General features: G+C 35.5%; 1 protein-coding gene and 1 long non-coding RNA gene across 2 annotated transcripts in view; one reads left to right on the forward strand and one right to left on the reverse strand.

Moving 5' to 3' along the window:
* Positions 1-18,004, forward strand: part of LOC148947582 (uncharacterized) — a 140,850-nt gene that overhangs the window by 108,913 nt on the left and 13,933 nt on the right. The window lies entirely within an intron of this gene.
* The window catches only part of LOC148947583 (uncharacterized), a 111,189-nt gene that overhangs the window by 62,898 nt on the left and 30,287 nt on the right, over positions 1-18,004 (reverse strand). The window lies entirely within an intron of this gene.

Raw genomic sequence — 18,004 nt, forward strand, 5'->3', positions numbered from 1 at the left:
TATTACAGATGTGGTGTATCCAAGACGTCCAACAATAGTCTGGAATAAATCCTGCTGGTGAAGCCCGGCTTTAAATTTATCAATGGTCTTCAGGTCATAAAATTCAGATATATTAAAAAATTAAAAAATAATCAAGAAAGAAAAACAGCCACAACTCATATTCACGAAGCAATTCAGGCGATGGAGTGCTTAGAATCTGAGGTGGGTTTGAGAGTGACGGCTTTTGAAATTTGTCCCCCGGTTTCTTGTTTTAGGTTTGAAATCTAATCCCTTCAATTTTGCATTTTTAAGAGGAAATTTGCCACTTTTAAAACACTAATTGGGCTGGTTTTTAAATAAGGGATAAGCTGCTTACAAAGATTTTTGGCAAATTCTAAAGCAATTAATTTAGGTTTTTTTCGAAATGATTTTTTCTGGATTCTCTCTTGTTCTTATTCAAGGGAGTCAAAAACCAATACAATCTATGTCTGTTCAGAGCGGAAATGAAGTAATCGGCTAGAGCTTTAGCTGTGAAAATGTGTAAATTAAAAACTACACCTCAATTTGGACTAGGGCTGCCAAGAAAAAGAAAACTTGTGTAACATACAATAATTAGTTTAAAAAAACATAATTGTGTCAATTCTTCAGGTCAGGCAAATCATACAAATTGAAAAGTAAGAAGAAAAATATGTAGTCATAATTAAAAAAAGTCGCACTTAAAAAGCTTTAATCGTCTTCGGTCTCATCCGAATTTAAAGTATCCACTAGTGTCGAATTCTTACTGAAGGGATCTAATTGTTTCCATTTCTTGATAGCCCGAGTCAAATTGCGGGGGATCACCCAGTCAAGTACTCCACTTGACGACCTGAGGACAAGTTGCTTAGTTTTCATCAGGGACCAAACACTCGAGACATTTAGCCAATTCCGGTTTTTAGTTTTTATGAATATCAAGAACTGTCTATCTGCTCCAGCACTTGAATGGGGCAAGCTGCAGAGTCAGAAAGTACTTGGGCAAGTGTGAAAAAATTTAAATTCCAGCAGCGTCTTTAAAAAGGGTCAAGGCTAATTAACAAACGTAGCAGCTGTTAGGAGAGTCTGGGAAAATTTCCTAAAACCAAATTAAGCCGGCATACCAGTCCTGATTTTAAATAGTTTGCGTTTCAAAGCGAGTATCAAGAAGAAGCCGAGAGAAAAGTAGAGATTTTTAAGCACTAGGGTTGACGCGAAATCGCAAAAATGAGAGCAATAGCAGCCATAATATCTAACGTAATCGAAATCAGATTTTGTAATGAATGGCTCCTAAATTTTGTCCCTGAATTCATGGAAAATAAAAAAAATTTTGTTTGCTACAAATCATGACTTTTTACTAGATTTCAGGAAATGTACTAGATCTAGTAAAATCCTACTAAACGATGGCAACCCTGTGAAAGAATGTCGATACTCGTCAGTGTAATTAAAATTGGAACAGCAGAATTTTTCACGGGGAAAAAAATGTTAAACTTACTCATTATTCAAAACTGTAACATAAATTCAAAAACTTAACGTTTTAAGGACCGTATCGTAAAACGTACCAAAAAATGGTACGAACGTAGCCTCGATGGTAACCCTGGTCAGAAGTCCTCGCGAACGCAGTCCCCCACTACCCAAAATTGCGCTCTCGAGTGCCCCCGTTGGGGTAAGCACAGAGGTCAGTCAATCCTAAGTGCAATGGTAAGGCCTCACCCTGGGAACAGGGTTGCCACCCTGACCTGGAAGAATTTACTAAATCGGAGAGGAAAAATTTACTAGATCGCATCTGTTTTTACTAAATACTCAAATATATATATATATATATATATATATATATATATATATATATATATATATATATATATATATATATATATATATATATAATGTTACATTTCTACTTACTTTTAATTTCTCTCAACATGCTCCTTTTTTCTCAATAAAAATTTTCAAACAGAGGAGATTCACCTAATCACCTTGGGTGGTTTGTTTTGATTCCAATAGATTCCCAATCATCACAAATCCAAGCGTCATTATAGCTTCATTTTTAGTTGGTAAGGTTTGATACACAGAAAGCTGATTTTGTCGACCTTTAGACGCCGGAAGTGAAGTGTCTGTTTATGAAAATAGGTGACTGCTTGTCTGTCTCTGAGACAGACAAGCAAAATTGTAAACTGTAAAACAGACAAGCAAAAATTGTAAATTGTCATATGTTTACGATAATTTTTTTTCCTGAATTCATGGAAAATAAAAAAAAGTTTTGTTTATTATAAACTTTTTACTAGATTTCGGGAAATTTACTAGATCCTCTAAATTTACTAGATTTTTTTTTACTAGATCTAGTAAAATCCTACTGACGGTGGCAACCCTGTTCCAAATGCTATAAGATTGTTACATTTATGTGATTCGTGTTCAAGACAATCTTGACAAAATTAGCCAAGAATTATACTTAAAGTTGTTTAACGGAACGCTCAGTTGGATTTTGGGTTTTGAAATTGAACTTCTAAAGAGGACCAATTGTTTTGAAAGCCGAATCCTAAGTTTAAATTTTGTTTTCTTTTGCTATTTTTGGTTTTGGACATACTTTATTAAGTTTAATACTTAATGATTGAATGCATAATATCTTGAAGGAATTGATCTTTTTGCCGGGAATTCTTACCATTTAAAGTTGTCTTTCATTGGGTGTGTAAAATTTAAGTTCTTTTCTTTTTTATCTGAGAATCGTATTTTACATACCGCCTTTTATCCTCAATTCACCCAGCACTCCCCTCACAATTATTATTCAGGTCACTTCACCCGTGTAATATTTTCAGTGGGTGTAATATTTTAAACTGCAGTTTTATAATTTTTTACGGTCTTGCAAAGCTGTTAGTTAGGCTAAGGAAATTTTAAAGAAAATGTGTTCTGCTCAAATTCGGGATGGCCAAGTAAACTTGTTTAAATATATAGGCCTACCTTTACAACCTCTAATGCTTGAACAATTAGTAACCCAGTATGAAGGCTAATTCTGAGATAAAAACAAAATAATATAAAGAAATTGTTGTATAATTATTTCTTCTTGAGAACTATCCCTAAATACCATATTCTTACCATATAAAATGCACCACCCCCTCCCCCTCCTAATGAGGCAAAACTTAGCTATAGACTATTTACAAGGTCGGGGAATAAGGAATTTAAATGGAAGTGACCCCAAAAATATTGTTCATGAGAAAATTTCCACTACAGCTTCAGGTAAAAATTTGGTTATTAGGTTCATATTGTTTTCTTGTCAAGTTTTTTGTATTATTTTTGGACTTATTTATCACAAACTGTTGGTTAATAATGCCAAATAATGTTAGTGTGAAGAAAAAGAACAAGTAACTTGTATATGATTTGTAGCCTGTTGCTATCATGTCCAGGCATTAGATGGGCTGATATAAAAATGAGACTGCAATAAGTACTATATTTGGAACATGGTTGGCCGCATATTTGGTGGGAGGGGTTGGGGGTTAATCGGTGACTATATAGTAATTATAAGGTAACCAATGAAAAGGAAAGCATAGTAGAAACAAACAATGAACAAAATGTATGTGTCGAGGGGGTAGGTTCTGCAGGGGTTGGTTGGTTGGTTATTTTCATATTGTATTTTCCGTGGGGGGGGGGGGTATTTTCATCGGGGGAGTATTTTCTGTGGGGTGTATTTTTGTAAGGGGGGATTTTTTTTTCGGTCTTGGTAATTGTTAAGAATTCAGTAAACACGCGATAAGTGAAATTTCGTTAATGCTAATGAACTAAAACAAAGTATGATAAAAATATATTAGTTTAAAAACAAATTTTGGCTATATATTTGCACATTGCAGGGGGTGGGGGTAAAGCCTAACGTATATTAAATACGTAACCTTACCTAACATAGGTGCCTTTTTTTGCCCCTTCAACCCCAAAAAACTAAAGTTTAAACATTTCTCACGGAGTGAGCAATATCTCACAAGGCAACGAAGCCCTGTTTATCATTAGGATTTCATTAGATTTTAGGTGCAGTTCTTCACGTGTTTATTGGATTCTTAACACGTTTTTTTCTGCGGGGGGATTTTCCGGAGGGGGGGTAAACACCTAAAACTTTAGAATCAGTATGAAAAACCAATAATGTGTCAATTGTCGTCAAATTCTCTTTTTAATTTAAGTTTAAATTGACTTGTTTAATTTAGTTCTTATTTGTTTTAAGTTTTAATGTTGTCCCATACTTATAGGCTGAATTTTGTCTGTTTAATTTACCTATTTAAAAACCGCAAACAGTATTTGTTTTTAATTATTATTAATGAATTACCGAGATTAATTACTTAATCAAAAACTGCTACTGGTATTTACAGTTCAAATGTGTTCACTCTTTTTCTTAAACAATTTTTAAGTTTTCACCGCAATATCAGCAATAAGTGTTTTCAGCTATGGTTTTCAATCCCGTGCCCTAGCTCTAAGACCTACTCTGTAAATGGTTTGATTTACTACGCTGATCCAAGCCCTACTTGAGCCTTGAAGCGAGGCTAAAACCAATTCTGGCTCTCAAATTTTCCCAAAGAAATTCCATTTTCTTTTTCCCCGAATCTTGAACACTTGTCCCCAAAAACTCCTCGAATTTTTAAGACTTGTCCTCAAATTTTAAGATTCGAGAGTGGAAGCCCTGGTTGTCATTGCCAATATAGTTTTTGTTTTGACAAATTTGAATTTACATCCTAGTGTCGACTTACTGACCAAGCAAGCACAAGAGGGTTGATCACCTGATGCAAGCGCTAGTGTCCCTGACGGGAGAGATATATCTCACACTGTGGGGACCAGGTGAGCAGGGATCAACACTTCCCTTCCTGAGTAAACTTCAAATATGCTTCTATCCCCTCCAAAAACAATCCGAAAGCATGAAAAAGCCCCAAAAGAAACAAAACCGACCAGACGAACCCTTGTCGCATTTATTATTTCTCAGGTCACCCACTTTCCTCTGTAAATACTGAGCAAGATCCTGGAATCAATGATAATAAATTAAATTCAGCACTCATGCAAATAAGTCTGCTGTTGGTGCTAGTTCATCCATGGGGCTGATTAAGCATGACCTTTACACTTGTTCCCCTAAAGTAATCAGTATTCTGTATAAGTGATTCACTGACTAGACAAGCAGAAAAGGGTTGGTCACCTGATGCAAGCGCCAGTTGTCCCTGCCGAGAGTGATCCCTCAAACCGTGGAGACCAGTTGAGAGCAGGAATCAACACTTCCCTTGCTGAGTAAACTTCAAAGATGCTTCGATTACCTCCAAAAACAATCCGAACGCACCAATAAGCCCCAAAAGAAGGGAAACCAACCAAATGAACCCTTGTCGCTCTTATCTTTTCAACAACAAGTTGTTCTCAATAACAAGTGACGAAAACTCTGTATTTAAATCTTTAGAAGTATCTGGGTGATAAGGTACGGGTGTCACCACTTATTGGTGCAAAATTGGTGCTACACCACTTATTGGAGGGGAAAGCCCCTGGTGGCACCGGTATCCAATTTACAATATACCCTGCCCCTGGTTATGATAAAGTAATCGAACAGTCAAATGGCCAAACTCTAAGGCCAAGGGTGCACCCAGCCTGGGTCACCACTGAAATCTTTAGCTATCTCCTCGGAAGGTAAACGGACCCCTCCCCCTGTCGATATCATAATTGACGGTATCTCGCAACTCGTCTTCTACCCTGTTTTGGTTCTTGGGAAAATAGTCTACACAGCTATAGAAAATAGCTTACTTGTAATCTTCCAAAAGAAATGCAATCTCACAAAAAACACATATATAGATCCCCACACGGGGTCTCAACGTAGACTCTCAGTACAGACTAACTAAATAATATTAGGACACTTAATGAATCTTGGCACTTGGGGTGTGGCTCAGTGTGACGCAGCCAAATCAAATATATCAGGTCCCTCAATTGAATTTGTCCTACACGTACTTTCAGAATCAATGACTTGAATTTTAGCAAGCCCATGCGATGAATCATACTGAATTAAAATCAAAACAATTTACTTTCTCTTGTAAAATTATTGCTTTGGTGACAAGTGTTAACATACAATTGAACTTTACTTTGTAAGCAAACATATTTACTGAATAGAAAATAGATCATTTATCTGAAAAGGAAGGAAACAAGGGGTGGAATCCCAACACCTCCCCCCGTAAGATAAATGACCACCCATGCACCACGATGGTCCACCTTTACAAATATAACACTTAACTTCAACTTTGCAAACTCCATTTGTCTTCTTTCTTCCACCAGTGCCTGTACTTTCACCGCTTGGCTCAGGATCTGTCGTCATCCACACGTCTCTAATGTAGAACCAACATGGTCTCTATCGTTTGGCATCCGCCTTTTTTGAAAATAGAAATCCCCAAGTTTCACAGAAAATGATCGTGCTCAGCACAATCAAACATACTACTTTTCTTGCTCTCAAGAATTTACATTTGAGAGGAGCAGAGAATCAGTTTTTGGCACATTCGATGATGCCAGCCATAATGAAAAATTGGCTGCACTAGCCTCTTAATTTCCATCGGTGGAAACAACACCACCTCTCACTTAAAATATAAATTGCCCCTTCTCATAATTTCAAATAATTTAAGGCCGAAAATACACAGCCCTCTGAAAACGATAGGGGTTCAGGGAAATGAAGTAAAAATCTGAGCGAACCTTGAATTGCTTTTTACTGGGTCCCATCCCCTAAAATAATCGAATGAAGGATAGGCGTTGATACTAATTGAAGATGAAATTTGGATACTGGATAAGGTTTGCCGGAAATAATTGTCGATTCCCATAAAGAGTAACAACTATGAATAGGGTTACTGGACAAAAGTTTGGGTGAGATATGAAGTGACTTGGAGAGATTATCCCCCAAGGACTCCAGATCAGAGAGGCTAAATCTCGGTAACAGGGTCACAACTGGCCAACCAGTTGTACGTTGACTGGATCGTCCATCATTCATGGCTCCCCAAAGGGGCTCCTCCCCCGCAAAAGAGACCAATCTCCCTTGGAGTTGATAGGACTAATCTCAGATTCCTTTCCAAGCTTTTCCAATCCAACCCGACATTAAATATCTCGCAACTTTTCCCCATCCTGTTGTAGGACGTCCATCACTATTTTCTAATCATCTTGTTTTAATCCCTATGGGTTTTGGCCCTCCTTGTCCCCCCTATTATTTATGTTAGCTAGGCACAGCCCATCCAATTTTTTATTACTCGCCACTGAAGGCTGAATCTCCAAATGTTGTCTCTTTTTTTGCATTTCTCTTTTCATCTCTACTTATCTCAAATTTCCCAATCGTGTACATCAAATCATCAGTAACTCTAAACTGGACTCCTTTGTCCCCTATCTTTGACTGTATTTGTTTATTATAACTCCTTTTGAAAACTTTCTTCTCTTTTTTAGTTTTCTTTTCTTTTGCCGTAGTATTAAATAAATCGTCATGAAATCTTAATTGGACTCCAGTGTCCATCATTTTTGACTGCCTTTCTTTTATATTCCTTTCTTTATATTCCTGGTGCGTCTATGACATCTTTCGCCGACGATACAGCACTTGTTGTGGCAGCGAAGACTCTTGAAGAATCGGTCCAGAAAGCAAACAGAGCTCTGCAAGGGTTGTGACTTTGTAGGCATTAGCTTACTTAGCATTAACGCGGCAAAGAGTAACTATGTTCTGTTTAGTCGGACTGGTGTATCCCCAAATCTTCCCAGTGAAATAGCAATAAATGGTGATGTACTAAAGCGGGTTGAGGAAGTGCGTCACCTAGGATTCATTCTCGATCAGAACCTCAGCTGGAGAAGACACGGTGATGTGGTTGCGTGTAAGGTAGCCCGTTGTCTTGGGATTTTAAGACGTTTTCAACAAATTTACCTTCTCATATTTTAGTTCTTTTATACCATTCTTTGATTGCGCTGTATATAAATAATGGATGCATGATTTGGGCTAGTAATTTTACGTGCAATTTTAAATGAGTGCAGATTCAGCAAAATAATGCAGTGAGATTAATTGGTAAGTATGATACAGGAGTTTTAAGTACAGTATCGATTTTTAGGATACTTAGGATTTTAAATGTAGGTCAGATTAGAGATTTTCAGATTGGTATATTTGTGTTTCAGACTTTGAATGGTTTAGCGCCTCATGTTTTTAGTAAGTTTTTTGTTTGAATTCATTTTATCATGGATATGCTACGAGAAATGCTGGAGACTTAGTAAGTGAGCCAAGAAGCACGGTTCGTTCTAGCCATGTGGCAAGGTATGGAATACTTTTCCAGACCTTGCCGGTGGTCTGGAATACTTTTCCAGACTCAATTCGGGAAGCGGAAAGTGTCCCGCAATTTAAAAACCGGCTAAAGAAGCATCTCCTTGCGGGCGTTTGGTGAGTGCGGGGCTGGAAGACGAGAGAGGGCAAATTAGGTAATTTTTTTTTGTTCTGTTATTAATATATTTGTTCTATTATATTATTTTTTATTATTTATTTATTTTATTTTTTTTTCTCATAATTTATTAGTCAGTAATTATTATTATCATCTCTTTTTTTTATTGTTCTTTATTTGTGTTTATTTCAATGATGATGTGGTTAGTTTTATAATTTAGTAAATGTGTAGGCTACTGATTGCGTTTTTCAAGCATATATGTGCTTTATTTGTAAACGGTCGTAAAACCGGCATGAATCATTTTTAGTAAAGTTGTTGAATCTTGAATCTTTATAATTTTTCTGCCGGTTGTTTAAAAATTATGAAGCCTCTAGAGCCGTATCACATTTCGTTCAGTATTGCCATATTGAACCGTGAAATAATGTTTAAAATAGAATAAGATGAAAGTGGAACTTTAAAGCCAAATGTCTTGTGTGTTGTTTGTCCAATAGGCAGTAAAGTCGATACTATTCCTGCATAAACTATACATTTTATCTAGCGATTTTCGCCCCACTGAAAGTGATACCAGGTAAAGGTTGAAATCCTCTTAGGTTAGGTCCAATAAATTTTAATTCATCAGACATATAATTCAAACCAGCTATTCAAATAGCTTAGGTTAAAAATAATTTCGCCTTGAATATCAACCGTAATAATGACAAGCTGTAAGCTGTATTGACATCCCTTTGCTTCAGATAATAACGAGTATCAATAAAGATTGGTAATGCTATAAAAAAGATAGAAAAAGCTATATCAAAAACAAGAAAAAGATAGCTCTAAAGATCAGCCTATCTATCCAGCAGCAGCAGCAACCTTTTAAGAAAATCGAAATATATTTTCTTGTGATTTTTATCTATTCTAATAAGCAGTTGTACCAAACCAACTCTGCTCAAGACATCCTCAGGGCTATACTGTGGTGTTTATCCTCCCCCATAGTATAGTGCAGACGGTTTGATATCATCTATTTTCCCTTATTGTTTTAGTTTTATTTCTGTGTTTAAAGCTTTTTCCAATAGGCGATGATTAGAAGTCCTCCAAAAAAAAAGTCCCCCCAGATCCCAAATCAAATTCCAGTGAAAGTGTCATAGTGAAAGATACCCATCCTGGCTGGTCAAGCACGCTATCTCAAAGTTCTAATGATAGCTCCAATTCGGAGAATAGGACAATGATAAGTGTAGGGGCTAATGTAACCATAAATGATAATGGGTTTCAAGAGGTCCTCTCTAGAAGTTCTAAAAAAGGAAAAAAATCTCCCCAATTAAAAGCATTTCCCCTCTCCCTGCCCAGGATCCTCCCTCCAAAAACTTAGGAATTTACCTTAAAATTACTCCCACTACCCCCCTTGAAATAAAAATGATCTCTGCAATAAGAGTTGCAATTTTTAAACTGCTAAAATCAATGTTCTCTCTTAACATTAACCGTGATGGATCTCTGCTAATAGCTGTAGAAGATCAGAAATCAGCAGATACAATAATTAACCTTAAATCCCTTCTGAATAACCCAATTATTGCATCTAATTGGAACCCAAAACAATCACCAACAAAAATAGTTGTTTACAATGTTCCCCCAGAGATATCTACTCAGGAGTTAAAAGAAGGCCTTTCAGATAGGGCTGGAAACACAATCCCAGTTGAAGATGTTACCCAACTTGGAAAACCCAACTCTAATGGCCTAAAAACTAGTAGATCCTTCTTATTCACACTGAAGGATAAAATTGATATCCCAGAAAAATTATTCCTATTTGGGCAAATCAAACCACACAAGGAATACAAACCTAAGCTTATTCAGTGTCAGAAGTGTTTCAAACTGGGACACACGACAAACAAATGCAATGAAATTCTCCAAGAGTGTAGTAATTGTAAATGTTTCCATCCTAAAGAGCTGACAACTTGCAATAACACTCAGCCTACATGCATCAATTGCAAAGGCCCACATGAATCTAGAAATAAATCATTATGCCTTGCATACACGAAAAGAGCTCTAACACTCCAAATATCAACAGAGAAGGCCCTCCCATACCCCTTTGCAGCACTGGAAGCAAATGCTGCCCAACACTACCAAAGACAGCCTGTAATGAAACCAACCAAAACCCCCAAGTCAAATGCCCCCAATGCATCAAGCACCCCCTATAAAACACCATCTTCTAAGCCCCCTAGCTCAAATCCCTATCAGAAGGAATCCCCAAGCCAACAAGCCTCCTTGTCCGGTGAGATGAGGCCAGCCTGGCCCTCCCTCCCAAGAAGAAACAAACCAGAAACACTACCAGGAATCAATCCCTTAACCAACAAACAGGATGTACAACCAAAAATGCAATCCCCAAACATATGTTTATTCATTCTAAACTGTAATGCAGTTCAGGCCATGAACATACATCCACTACAGAAAACAAAAATTATTGCAGAATTGGCAAAAATCGACATCCCAGATGATATGCTCATTCAAGCAAAAAAAGATCTTGCTTTACTGTTAACAAAGCTGAACATTGATACACAGTCATTTGAAAAATAAATCAACACCACAACATTTATCAATACTCTAATGGAATGTAAGATCACTCAGAGAAAACAAGCTAAATGAACTAATATCATTTATGAATAATAATTCAATTAATATTGCTTGCCTCCAGGAAACTCATTTAACCCAAAATCAACAAATTAAGTCTCTGGGATATACTATCCTGAGAAAGGATAGATCTTCAGAGAGAAAAGGAGGTGGTGTAGCTTTATTAGTTAATAATAATATAAAATTTTGTGGCATCAATTTTCCAGATTTTGAAAATGATGTTGATGTAATTGGTATAAGTGTTTGGCTGAATAATTTAAAAACCTACATAATAAGCTTTTATAACCCTAATGGCCAAACTACAGATGCCAAGGATTTCTTTAATTATATAAATAATTCTAATATGTTAAAAAATATCATTATTTGTGGTGATTTCAATGCCCACAGCCTTTTGTGGGGGAATAGACCTGCAAATAAAGCTGATAAATTTATTGAGCATATGACTTCAAATAATAATGAATTAGTTGTTTCTACCCCTCCAAACCTGAATACTTATTTCAACCCCAAAAGTGGCAATTTCTCCACAATTGACCTACAAATTGTGTCTTTAAATTTTTTGAACAAAATTTACATAAATAAAATTGATAGTCTATGTACAGACCACTTTGCTATAGTTTGCTCCCTAAATGAACCTGCTGAAACTTTATCTCATACATCCAAATATATCAACACTAAAGCAAATTGGTCTATTTTCCAAAATAAGCTAAATGATGAAATTACAAGTTTCACCCAAAGTTCATGCATTTCTAACACAACAGTTGACACACATGCTGAAGCGTTGACATCTTTATTAATAAATACAGCTAATCATGCTATCCCCAGGACAACACCTAAGAAAACATTCCCTAAACAAATTCCTAAAGCATGGTGGACAAATGAGTGCCTAAATAAATGGAGGATAAAAAAGGCAGCTATGAAAGAATTCATAAAAAAACCAACACCTACTACATATTTAAAAAAATTACAAGCAGAATCTAATCTAAAAAGGACTATAATAGATGCTAAATATAAATACTGGAATAATTTTGCAAATAATCTCCAGAGAAACAAATGAGCCAATTATACATAAAGTCATAAGCCACATATGTGGAAAAAAGACTTCTCCCAACCCACTCCTGTATGAGCTTATACATAATAATACCCATTATGACAATGATAATGAAAAGGCTAACCTATTTGCAAATCTTTTTTTTAATAAGCTAACATCAAATAATCAAAGCAAACTGTCCAAAATTCCTATGAACCATAGTTAACAACCACGCCCAGGATCCGATTACATAACTAATTCATTTTCAATCCAGGAATTGAATAATGCAATACATCATATTAGGTCCAAAACTAGCAGTAGCTATGACAATATACACCCTACATGGATAAAGAATATCACACCTTCATACAAACAAGAACTGATAAAATGTTATAATCACGCTTGGGTATCTTCTAGGTTCCCCAATATATGGAAATGTTCGTCCCTCCTACCAATCCTAAAGAAAAATAAACCAAAAGATAACCCTGAGTCTTATAGGCCCATAATGATTACACCTGTGATGGGGAAAATAATGGAGAAAATGATTTATCACAGACTCCTCTGGTTTGTTGAGAAAAATAACATGATCCCACACACTCAAACTGGATTCAGGAAATACCACTCCTCAACAGTTTCATTGTTTGTGTTGGTTCAGCCTCTTCACCCCAAAAGATAATATCCAAAGGCCTACCTCAGGGAGCAGTCCTCAGTTGCCTCCTATTTGCCCTATATCTCTGGGACATGAACCTACCCCACACGAATCTACAATATGCTGATGATCTGGTGCTATGGTCATCTGGCACCACCTTTCAGATAGCACAGTCAAATCTGCAAAAGTCACTTTTCCAGTTTGAAAAATTCTCTCAACATTCAGATTTACCCATTGCACCCACCAAGTCAAAAATAATCCAATTTCACCGGAAGCGGAACCATGTTAATGCAAAACTAACTCTAAATAAAACAACTATTCCAGAAGATAATAATATTAATTACCTAGGTCTCATGCTTGACCAAAAACTTAATTTCCACCTCCACATTTCAAACACAATAAAAAAATGTTATAGAAAAGCAAATATACTAAAAAGACTTCTTTCCACACCCTGGGGTTGTAAGGAGAAAACCTTACTCCAGTTTTATAAATCACATATAAGACCCCATATTGACTATGGGCTCATTGTCTATGGTGCATGTGCAAAGACCCAGATGCAAAAAATTGAAACAACACAAAATGATATAATACGTCTCATATTTGGTCTTAGGAAACCCACAAGCACCAAGTTTCTGCTTATGGAGAGTGGGTTAACAACAATAAGGGAGAGACACGTAGCTTTCTCTTGATAAAACATCTTACGAAAATTGAATCAAATAGCTCACACACATTACATAATTGGTTAAGAAATCCAGCCATGTATAGAGGTATTGCAGATGAGTATGCCAATATTCAAAAGAAGTTTCCTGTACCAGCAAAGTCTATTGCACCTACTTTCCCCCAATCCCCTCCATGGAATTGATCATTTCCCATAATAAATACTGAATTTTCAAAATGGAATAAAGATTTAACCCCCATTGCTTTTGTCCAGAAAAAATTTGCAGAACTTAATACAATTTCCTATGATCACTTCCAAATGTTTGTTGATGGGTCAAAAATGAATGAGAAAGTTGCAAGTGGTGTTTTCCTTCCTCACCTGAAAATTGCAATGGGAGAGAGATTATTTAATAATTTATCTATAATGTCTGCTGAGTTAAATGCCATAATCATGGCATTAGAACACCTTAAGCAAAACAAACCTTTGATTGCAAATTCGAATAATATTATCATCTATTCCGACTCTTTATCAAGCCTTGAGTTGCTGGCCTCAGCTCCTCAATATAAGTTGGACATTGACACTTATCATTGTCTCAGTATTATTGATAATCTTGCTTCACGTGGCATAAAAACTTACTTTCGGTACATTCTTAGCCACTCTGGCATAAGTGGTAAGCATCGGGTTGATGAAATAGCAAAAAATGCTATAAATATTGACCAGCGAAGTGGGAGACCAATCCTAATTAGAGATATTTACCGATGGAGGCTATCAGATATTAATTTTAATAAGATTAATCCTATCCTTTCCCCCTTTCCCAATAAGTATCTTTCCAAAATTTATCATAGAATTCGTTCTGGAACAAATGGACTAAATTTCCTTCATTCTCATATAAGCTTTCTAATTCAAGTGGTTCAATTCCCCTGTCCCCTCTTTGCAGGCATTGTAATATGAATAATGAAACAATTGACCATTGCCTATTTGAATGTAATATGCTGACGTCTGCACAACATACCTTGCTTTGTAAACTGTTAAAATACTTCAAACACCACAAAATCCCACTATCAGCCAAGAGCCTAGCCAACTGTACCTGCACACAGAGCATAGAAATCGACATCTATCATCTTATATTTCAACTCCTAGAGTCGAAAGATCTGCTAAAAGATATCTGAATATATCTAATAAATACGAGGCAATCAAGCCAGTAGCTCTGTAGCCCACAGAGTGAAGCAAAAGGAAAAGGGCTAAATAGTTATACTGAAAAGCCCGCCTGCTGTTAAATAGGAGCTTATTTACAATAAGTTAATCAAAAATAATCAAAAAAATAATCAATAAATTCAGTCAAAAATAATCCAATTTCACAGGAAGCGAAACCATGTTAATGCAAAACTAACTCTAAATAAAACAACAATTCCAGAAGATAATCATATTAATTACCTAAGTCTCAGGCTTGACAAAAAACTTAAATTCCACCTCCACATTTCAAACACAATAAAAAAAAGTTATAGAAAAGCAAATATACTAAAAAGACTTCTTTCCACACCCTGGGGTTGTAAGGAGAAAACCTTACTCCAGTTTTATAAATCACATATAAGACCCCATATTGACTATGGGCTCATTGTATATGGTGCATGTGCAAAGACCCAGATGCAAAAAATTGAAACAACACAAAATGATATAATACGTCTCATATTTGGTCTTAGGAAACCCACAAGCACCAAGTTTCAGCTTATGGAGAGTGGATTAACAACAATAAGGGATAGACGTAGCTTTCTCTTGATAAAACATCTCACAAAAATTGAATCAAATAGCTCACACACATTACATAATTGGTTAAGAAATCCAGCCATGTATAGAGGTATTGCAGATGAGTATGCCAATATTCAAAAGAAGTTCCCTGTACCAGCAAAGTCTATTGCACCTACTTTCCCCGAATCCCCTCCATGGAATTGGTCATTTCCCATAGTAAATACTGGATTTTCAAAATGGAATAAAGATTTAACCCCCATTGCTTTTGTTCAGAAAAAATTTGCAGAACTTAATACAATTACCTATAAAAATCACTTCCAAATGTTTGTTGATGGGTCAAAAATGAATGAGAAGGTTGCAAGTGGTGTTTTCCTTCCTCACCTGAAAATTGCAATGGGCGAGAGATTATTTAATAATTTATCTATAATGTCTGCTGAGTTAAATGCCATAATCATGGCACTAGAACACCTTAAGCAAAACCAATCTTTGATTGAAAATTTGAATAATATTATCATCTATTCCGACTCTTTATCAAGCCTTGAGTTGCTGGCCTCAACTCCTCAATATAAGTTGGATATTGACACTTATCATTGTCTCAGTATTATTGATAATCTTGCTTCAAGTGGTTTAAACACTTACTTTCAGTACATTCCTAGCCACTCTGGCATAAGTGGTAATCATCAGGTTGATGAAATAGCAAAAAATGCTATAAATATTGGCCAGCCAAGTGGGAGACCAATCACAATTAGAGATATTTACAGATGGAGGCTATCAGATATTAATTTTAATAAGATTAATCCTATCATTTCACCCTTTCACAATAAGTATCTTTCTAAAATTTATCATAGAATTCGTTCTAGAACAAATGGACTAAATTTCCTTGCATTCTCTTATAAGATTTCTAATTCAAGTGGTTAATTCCCCTGTCCCCCCTTTGCAGGCATTGTAATATGAATAATGAAACAATTGACCATTGCCTATTTGAATGTAATATGCTGACGTCTGCACAACATACCTTGCTTTCTAAACTGTTAAAATACTTCAAACACCACAAAATCCCACTATCAGTCAAGAACCTAGCCAACTATACTTGCACACAGAGCATAGAAATCGACATCTATCATCTTATATTTGAACTCCTAGAGTCGAAAGATCTGCTGAAAGATATCTGAATATATCTAATAAATATGAGGCAATCAAGCCAGTAGCTCTGTAGCCCACAGAGTGAAGCAAAAGGAAAAGGGCTAAATAGTGTTACTGAAAAGCCCGCCTGCTGTTAAATAGAAGAAGAAGAAGCTTATTTACAAACAAACAAACAGCTGTTTATTAGCAAACCAAGGACAAGTCCCTTGGGAATAGAAAATAAAAATTTTCTAACATCAAAAAACAGGTAAATAAAGTGAAACACCAGGGAAAACCTCTTAAAATGAAACTTAATATCAAATATAAGCAGGTATGGTAATATATGGGTAGAAATAAATGTTCTTTCTCACAGATTTGGTCAATAATCCTTTATTCACTTTCACACCTCCCAGTTGCTTTTGAGTTGGTGATAATCAATGTGCTAAAATTTTACATCTTTTGTCAGAAAACACTTAAAAATGAAATCTTGAACTTAGATCTTACATATTTTGTCATCTAATGTAAACATTTTTCATAATTCTGCTCTGATCAGTGGTCTGAGAACAATGATGAGTAGGTCATCAAAGTTCTCTCATCATTGTTCTATATTGTAAAATCATATAACATCAGTCAGTTGTAAAATCTTAGAACAAATATGAGTTATAAAACAATAATCTTTTCAGACATATGTAAGATCTAAGTGCTACAACATGGACCTATTCATCGAATATAGAACGGCCCGCCCGCCTGGGCCAACCTATTCCTCTAATTGAAGCATCACTCACACTATACACAAACATTTAATCACAACTTGACTGTACTCGTATCAACTCCATAGGTGGTTTTTCGTTGTCCCGTCCACTTGTTTTTGATCCCTCCCTTGCCCCTCATCCCCCCCCCCCTCCTTGGTCCAAGATATTTTCCATGGTCCAAGACCTATTGGCATAAGAAAAATTCTAGATAAGCTATTTTTTAACAAAATAGTACAATATTTGTTAGTGGTTATTTGCTGAGTATTTAAATTTAAAAATAGAATCCAATGCCCACCCCACCCTGAAAGTATTGTCTAGCTAGTCTACTGTGTTAACCTTATTCTGATCTCTTATGTACTAGAAATTTCTCTACGTGACTTACAACTTTTCAGTTTCTATCATTTTTTTTTTGTTTTGAAAATGATATCAACTGTATTTAAATGGACTTTTAAGTAATTTCAAAATTTTTTTCAAAATGTTTTGAAGTTGGAAATAATGAATTTCAACTTTAACTGTGATAATCTGTGCCTCTATCACAGCTGAGTTCAAATTTTTGTTTAACTATAAAAAATTTTTCAAAATATCAGACACATTCTTGGATATCAACTTCTGAATAAGAACCTTTACTCAACCAGCCTGTCAAAATTGAAATACATGCAATCAAGGTTTATGTGTACATGTATGGCCCGTCGATTACCATTTTCAGGCCTAGTGCTATTTTATGACCTGTGTTGATAGTTTTTGAAAAGATAATAAAAATAAGATTTATTTCATTTATGGAAAAGAATAAGTTTTTTTTTTCCTAATCAGTTTTGGTTTTTTGAGTGGTAGATAAAAAGAGCAAGCAGTTGCTGCTTTACGTAATTTCTTATCAGCGGCTATGGTTTTTTGTTATTTGCCGGAAACTATTTTTTTTTTTTTTTTTTTTGACATAAAAAATATTTTTATAAAAAATATAATGCAATTCTTTTTTTCAATTTTTAAAATATATGAATACGTGTAAATGCTTTGGATTTAATGATATTGTGTTTATATGAAAGAATTTTTAAAGTCCAAGTTTGTGAAGAATCGTCTCATATTTTT

Source organism: Artemia sp. Qi Xiang Cuo, chromosome 10, assembly GCF_049724085.1.
Source record: "Artemia sp. Qi Xiang Cuo chromosome 10, ASM4972408v1, whole genome shotgun sequence".
Classification (NCBI taxonomy): Eukaryota; Metazoa; Arthropoda; class Branchiopoda; order Anostraca; family Artemiidae; genus Artemia; species Artemia sp. Qi Xiang Cuo.